General features: G+C 36.5%; 1 long non-coding RNA gene across 2 annotated transcripts; it reads left to right on the forward strand.

Annotated features, from left to right (window-relative positions):
- Positions 4,761-5,726, forward strand: LOC107628379. 2 transcript variants are annotated; one of them, XR_002355712.1, is made up of 3 exons: positions 4,761-5,054; positions 5,136-5,175; positions 5,332-5,726. It is a non-coding gene; the product is annotated as an uncharacterized LOC107628379 (long non-coding RNA). The 2 variants fall into 2 exon arrangements; XR_002355713.1 differs by having other exon boundaries at positions 5,365-5,726.

Consider the following 7,312-nt stretch of genomic DNA (forward strand, 5'->3'; position numbering starts at 1 on the left):
AGTTCAGACCATTTAGAGTAGAAGTAAGGTTGTTTTCCATGGCCTGCTGTCTCCGATCAATAGATTGTAGTAACTCATCATTAGAAGATGAAGAGGGATAAGTGATCTGAGAGGTCTGCTGTTGGTTGTGCTGTGGTCCTTGAAATTGCCTCAGGTGAGGTGCTCTGTAAGGCTGGTTCTAGTTCTGCTGTCTGTTATTGTTATTATTCCACCTCTGATTTTCCTGATTGTCTCTGTCTTCTCTGTTATTGTTGTCCCTCCAACCCTGGTTAGAATTATCTCTCCAACCTTGGTTTGAATTCTCCTGCCATCCATGGTTGTAGCTGCCACCTTGATTGTATCCTTGATTGGGGCGGTCATAAAAGTTATGAGTGGCTGCTACAGTGTTGTCTTCCTGCTAGAGCTGCGGACATTCATCAGTATAATGGCTATAATCAGCACAGATCCCGCACACTCTCTGTGGGACTAACTGTTGGCTTTGCTGTTGTCTATAAGAGATGCGTTGCAAGTATAGTTCTCAACCAACCAAAATTCCGCTTATCATTTTAAAAGGGTTGTCACAAAATTAGAATTAAAATACTGGGAGTATGAATCCCAGGTCGTCTCCCAACTAGTTGTAGAAAGGTGTGCTATTTTATTAATCAGATGTTTTCCAAAAGGGTTGAGTTTGATAGATAGAAAATTAAATCAGAGAATTTATATAAATTAAATAAAAACCTTGACCGGGAGTAGATAAGTTGGAAGCCCTATCCTTGATGGAGTTCTCTCAAGATCAATTGATAATTGAAGGCTGTCTGCTCAGTTATCCTTTACCGAATAAAGGAAAGTCAAGCAAGTTGGAAGTCAGTTTCTATTCACAAGTTCTAATCCTCTCCCTTGGGAAGGATTAGTGTCAGTGATTAGATGGCGACCCAACGCTAATCCCAATTATAATTTTACTCTTGAGAATCCAACTCAAGGTCTTCCTTTCAATCAACTCCCAATCAAGTTATGGAACTACTCGCTCATTATGAATGTAAACTTCGCAAAATAAGAAAGGGAAATAAGGAAAGACATGATAAATAATAATCAAAGGGATCAATAAAAATAAAAATAGTTCTTGTATTAATAAATTCTAAAAATAATCCAATAGTAACTCTGAATAAAATAAGGATATGAAAGAGTAAGTGACAAGTAAGGAAACAAACTAGAATGATGAAGTCTTAACGGAGGTAATAACTCTTCTCAATATCCCAATCCGAAAAGCAATAAAATCAAAATCCTAAGAACTATGAATGTGTAGAGAGAAAACCTAGAGGAGGAGTAAAATCAGATCTAAAACTAAAATTATGCGAAATGAATGTTGTTTTTCGTCTCCCCATGTTCCCTGGCTCTAATATGCTTTTCTGGGCCGAAAACTGGGTCAAAACAGGGCCCAAAATTGCCCCCAGCGAATTCTGCAGATTCTACAGATCGCGCACGTCACGCGATCGCGTCGTCCATGCGTTCGCGTCATCCAGCGTCTTGCCTTGCCACACGTGCGCGTCGTCCATGCATTCGCGTCACTTGTGCAGTTTCCAATCCATGCGTTTGCGTCAGGCATGCAAGCGCGTTACTGCAATTTCCTCTATTTCGCGCGATCGCTTGAGCCATGCATCTGCGTCACTTCTCGCTGGTCATCTCCTCCATTTCTTGTGTTCCTTCCATTTTTGCAAGCCTCCTTTCCAATCTCCAAGTCATTCATGCCCTATAAAGTCTGAAACACTTTACACACAGATCACGGCATCGAATGGAATAAAGGAGAATTAAAATACATAATTAAAAGTCTCTAGGAAGCAGTTTTCAACCATGGAGTAATTTTTGGGAAAGAATTGTAAGTACATGCTAATTTAATGAATAAGTGGATAACGATTTGATAAAGCCACACAATTAAACACAATATAAACCATAAAATAATGGTTTATCACATACACACTGCATGCGTACGCATTCTGAAGATTATATGTGTATGCGTACGCATACTGAGGAAAACGTGCTTCATTAATGAGAACATGTGACCAGCGATTTCTGAAGCTTTTTGGGTCCCATCCAACTCATTTTCTGAAGTATTTCAAGCCAAATTGAAGAAGGAACAAAGGAGGGAGTTAGATTAGCTTAGGACCATGCTTTAGGTAGTTTCTAGAGAGAGAAGCTCCCTCTTCTCTCTAGAATTAGGGTAGAATTAGGTTAATTCCTCTTAGATCTAGGTTCAATTTCTTGTTTTCATCTTGTTTTCTTTGCAATTTCTTGTTCTCACATCTTCATTATCTTAGTTTTTCTTGTTAATTTCCCTTTTATGTCACTTTTATGTTCATGTACTATTGTTGAATTTGGATTTTCATTTAATGCAATTTATGTTTTATGTTCCTTTATTGTGTAATTGAGTTGTTATTATCAAGGTTCTGAAAACCGGTTCAGACCGGCCGGTCAAACCGGTCAAACTGTGAACTGTTGCTAAAAATGGATCGGTTAGATGTTAAAACCGCTGATTTTAAAAACCGTCATTGACGATCGGGATTTTTGCCAGTAAAGAATGTCATAAAAACAGTCGCGTTGTAGATATAGTCTCTAAACCGACAGAAATCCCTTTCGTGCAAACGTTTTGGTTGTCACAAGTAACAAACCCCTTTAAAATTGATAACCGAGTATTTAAACCTCGAGTCGTCTTCTCAAGGAACTGCAGGGAATTATGTTCTTATTATTGGTTATGAGTTTGTAAATTGGGGTTTTGAGAATGAGGAACAAATACGACAATTGATTTAAATAGCAATTAAAATAAATAAATAAATACTGTAAAGCAAACTTTTGGCAAGGTATGAGAAATCGGAAGTCCAAATTAGTTATCCTTATCAATAGTAATGAAAGCTGAATCTTAATTCTTCTTAGTTAACCTTTGCTAAAGCAAGGGAAGGTCAAGGGACAAATTGGTTTGATCTTCGAATCCTATTTATTTCCTAAGAAAAGATTGGGATTATTGAAGTTCAGTTCAATTAGCAAAGATAATGATTATCAATTATATTGAGCTAAGATAACTCCTGAGTTACTGATTTCTTAACCAAGACCAAAAGGGGAAAATAAATAAATCTACTGGAATAAAAATATCTTCAAATTGGGAATAACAGTAACACAAATAATAGAGAGCAATATTAAACTAAAATACCTCAAATAACATTAATTCAAATAATCTGGAACATAGAAGAATTCATAAATCAACTTGCAAAAGTAAATAATCAACTAAAGTAAAGGAACATTAAACCTGGATCGAGAGTTACTCCTAAAACTAAGAGAAGTCCTAAATCCTAATCCTAAGAGAGAGAGAGAGGAGAGAACCTCTCTCAAAACTAGATCTAAAACATGAGAAGTGGAAATTGGCGAGCTCTCTCTGAATGGATGCATTCCCTCACTTCATAACCTCTGGTCTATGCCTTCTGGACTTGGATTTGGGCCAAAAAGGGCTTCAGAATTCGCTATGAGCGTTTTCTGCAATTTCTGGTGCGTGGCCTCTGTCACGCGTCCGCGTGGGTCACGCGGTCGTGTCATTCGGAGCTTTTCCTTGCCACACGGTTGCGTCAGTCATGCGACCGCGTCATGTGCGTTCTGCTTAAGGTGCGCGGTCGCGTCAGTCATGCGGCCGCGTCGCTGCTTCTTCGCGCTTGGCACGCGATCGCGTCGTCCATGCGATCGCGTGGATGCCAGTTTCTTCAAGGACTCCATTTTGTGATTTCCTTCCATTTTTGTATGTTTCCTTTCCATCCTTTGAATCATTCCTACCTTAGAAGATCTGAAACTACTCAACGCACTGATCATGACATCGAATGGAATTAAAGGTGATTAAAATAATTAATTTAAAAGTATAGAAAACATGTTTTTCACATACATCACATAATAAGGAAGGAGGAGTAAAACCATGCAATTAACATGAATAAGTGGGTGAAGGATTGAATAAATCACTCAAACTAAGCACAAAATATATCATAAAATATGGGTTTATCAGTCATTAAACCATCAAACCGGCCGGGAACCAGTCAGTTGAACCGAACCGTGACCCGGCCGATTTTTTGAATTAGGAAGCAAACGTCGTCGTTTGCAAACTCTACTACTTCAGCTCTAACCCAACTCCAGACTCCAGAACCCTTGCTCTGCCTCTCTCACACTCAGTCCAGAGCTCCTCTCATCGAGCTCCTGGTCCTCCCTCACTTCCGTCCAGCCATCGCCTGCTACCATCGCGTCGGAACTTCCAACTTCAAATAGCCACCACCTTCTCCCTCACTTCTCCTCCATCGCGCAGCAACCATCGCAACCTTCCTTCCCCTCCATCACGCTGCTCTCGTGCGAATGTGGAAGCCTCCATCTTGCAGCCACGGTCCTGCCGGCGCCAGTTCTATTCCACCATATCCACTGTCCCGTTCGAAAGCCTGTTCAAAGTTGCTCCTTGTCTCGTTCTCTCCCTCTTGCATGCTCTGTTCAAGGCTTCTAGCTTCTATGTAATTTTTTTAAACTATAATTGAATAATTTTTTATAATTATTGTTAGTTAAGTTCTGTTCAAGCCCGTTCGAAGGTTACTGTAAACTGTGATTTTTTTTTATTTTTCTGTGAACTGAACTGTAAACTTTGGTGAATAATTGTTGAATAATTATTGTTAGTTAAGCTGTGAACTTATTGTTCTTACCTGTTGCTGGGTTAAAAAAAGTACTTGAAAAATTGAGGGAAAAAAGCTTTTTCTACACTAAACCCTCCCTAAATTTGATTTTTTATGCTCTGTTCAGAAATTATTGAATGATTATTGAATGTTTTATGTTTTTGTTGAATGATTATTTGATTCTTGATTAGCACCAGATACTCTGCTGTGTTTGTGTACTATTTTTGAATGAAAATTTATGTACTATGTTTGTGATTTTTTTGGGTAATTCAACAGGTTAGAAATAAACTTGCTGTTTAATAATATTTCTTCCATTGTAAATCTAGGTAGTTTCAATAGGAAGCAGATATAAAAAGCAGACCTTTCAAGTCTGTGCGAGTCGCTGTCCATGTCCTGGTAAATTGATTGCAAGCTAATGTTATTTCCTTTAGTTTTAATGTTGGATTTTGAAACTAACCGAAATTCCTTGCTTCTCAGGAATCAAAAATAAAAAATCAAAGAAATAGAAAAGAAGCAGGTATGTTCTGTTCACAGTTTTTCTCCTTTTAGTTTCGTTAAGTTTGTTGGATCAACATGTATTTGGTTTCATACTTTCATTAATAAATTCTTAATATGTATTTTTATTTTTGGTCAGCAGTTTTGTTATTGCTTTTTTTGTTGTTCTGTATGCTAGGTAGATCATATTTTCAACTAAAATTACTACCAGGATTATTTCCATTTGAAAGAAGTTACTTACTTCACATCAAGCATGGCTTCAGGCCATTGGTTTAAGACAATCATTCGATTAAGAAAATCAAAACAAAGCAGATCAAAGAAATCAAAGGTACAACACACTTTCTTTGTGTCAAATTTACCTTCATTAATAACTCATCCTAGTTCAGGATTTCATTGCATGAGAGTCAAAATGATTATGTAAAACTATGTAGTACCACTATGTAGAGAGATTTGAAGTTCATGTATGTCTTACTACCAAGAAGGCCGATACAAATGTAGTACCACTATGTAGTATCACTTTGTTTATTTATATTTTATTTATTATTTTATTATAAAACGGTTTTTACGGTTCAACTACGATCCAACCGATTGAACCTATAAACCAGTGAACCAGTAGCTAGAGTGGTTCGATAACCGGTTCGGTTTTCAAAACCTTCGTTATTATTGTTTCCTTGCAATTGGGTAGTTTTATATTTTATATTTCTTGCAATTTATCATGCTTTTATTTTATGCCTTCCAAGTGTTTGACAAAATGCTTGGTTGGATGCTAGAGTAGATTTTTGAGCATTCTTGGCTTGGAAAGAGAAATTGGACAATCTTGAGTCATTAATATCCAATTTATGTTGGTGATTTAGAGTTGTTAGTTAATATTGTTTTCATTGACTCTAATCTCTTGCTAATTCAATTAGTGAGTTGATTAAGACTTTTGGATTGAGATTAACTAGTCCTATTTGACTTTCTCACAATATGAAGATGACATTATACCTTCTTCCTATATTAGATATGACTTAATAGGATTGGATCTTGTTAAGTATTGTACTATGATTAATGACTAGGATAGAAAGCCTAGATTGTCAATCCTTGCCATGAATGCCTCTTTTTAGTATTTGCTTTCTTTAGTTGTTTGCTTCTTTTTCTTGCCATTTAAATTGTTGCCCTTTTTATCATCAACCCACTTGATCTCATAATCAATAATTGAGCACTCGATTGTGATTCCTAGGGAGAACGACCCAAGGCTAATACTCTCAGTTATTTTTATTGGGTTGGACTTGTGACAACAAAAAAAAAATTAAACTTTGATTAAGCATTATTTGTCGATTTGGAACTATACTTACAACAAAGTTATTTTCTCTAACCGAGAAGAAATTCTAAGCCGACGGTTTCGCTCTTTCAAGTTTTTTGTGTCGTTGCCGGGAAATTGCAATGTGTGCTTGTTATTGGTTAGTGTATATATACTAATATTGTGAATATTCCTGGGTTTGTTTGCTAGTTTTGGTTTAGGAGTTTGTTTTCTTTGTTTCTTATTATATTTTGTTTTTGATTTTTCCTTTTCACTATGAATTCTCACCACTTTGGTTATAAGTTTGGTTCAAACTATGTTGTAGGAAATGAAAGCTTCAATGGAGGTTTGTGATGGAGGAAAAATGTCGGTAAAGATTTTCACAAAAATTACCGCGTTGCAAGTATAGTTCTAAAACGACTATTAAACCTCAATCAATGTTTAAATTGTTTGTCACTAAAGCAAACCCAATAAAATTAACCGAAGTATTTAAACCTCGGGTTGTCTCTCAAGGAATTGCAGGGAAGTGTACTTATAGTTGGTTATGGAAAAGTCTATTTTTGGGTTTTGAAATAAGGAACAAGTAATATAAAGGAAATAAAATAACAACTAAGAAAAGTCTTAACAAGGATTGAGAATTGGAATTCTTATCCTCGTTATCATTATCAATTGTGATGGTAATTGCCTTTTGCCTTCACTTAGTTAACCTCTAACAATGAAGGAAAGTCAAGTGAGCCAAATCAGCTTAAGTTCACAAGTCCTAATCAAAGACTAGATTTAGTGAAGCCTAAGCCAACCAGCAAGTCTCAATCACCAATCAACAAAAGAGACTTTGACAACTTAAGAGTCTCTAAATTACTCAATTCAAGATAAGAACATA

This window comes from Arachis ipaensis, chromosome B02 (genome assembly GCF_000816755.2).
Source record: "Arachis ipaensis cultivar K30076 chromosome B02, Araip1.1, whole genome shotgun sequence".
NCBI classification, from domain to species: Eukaryota; Viridiplantae; Streptophyta; class Magnoliopsida; order Fabales; family Fabaceae; genus Arachis; species Arachis ipaensis.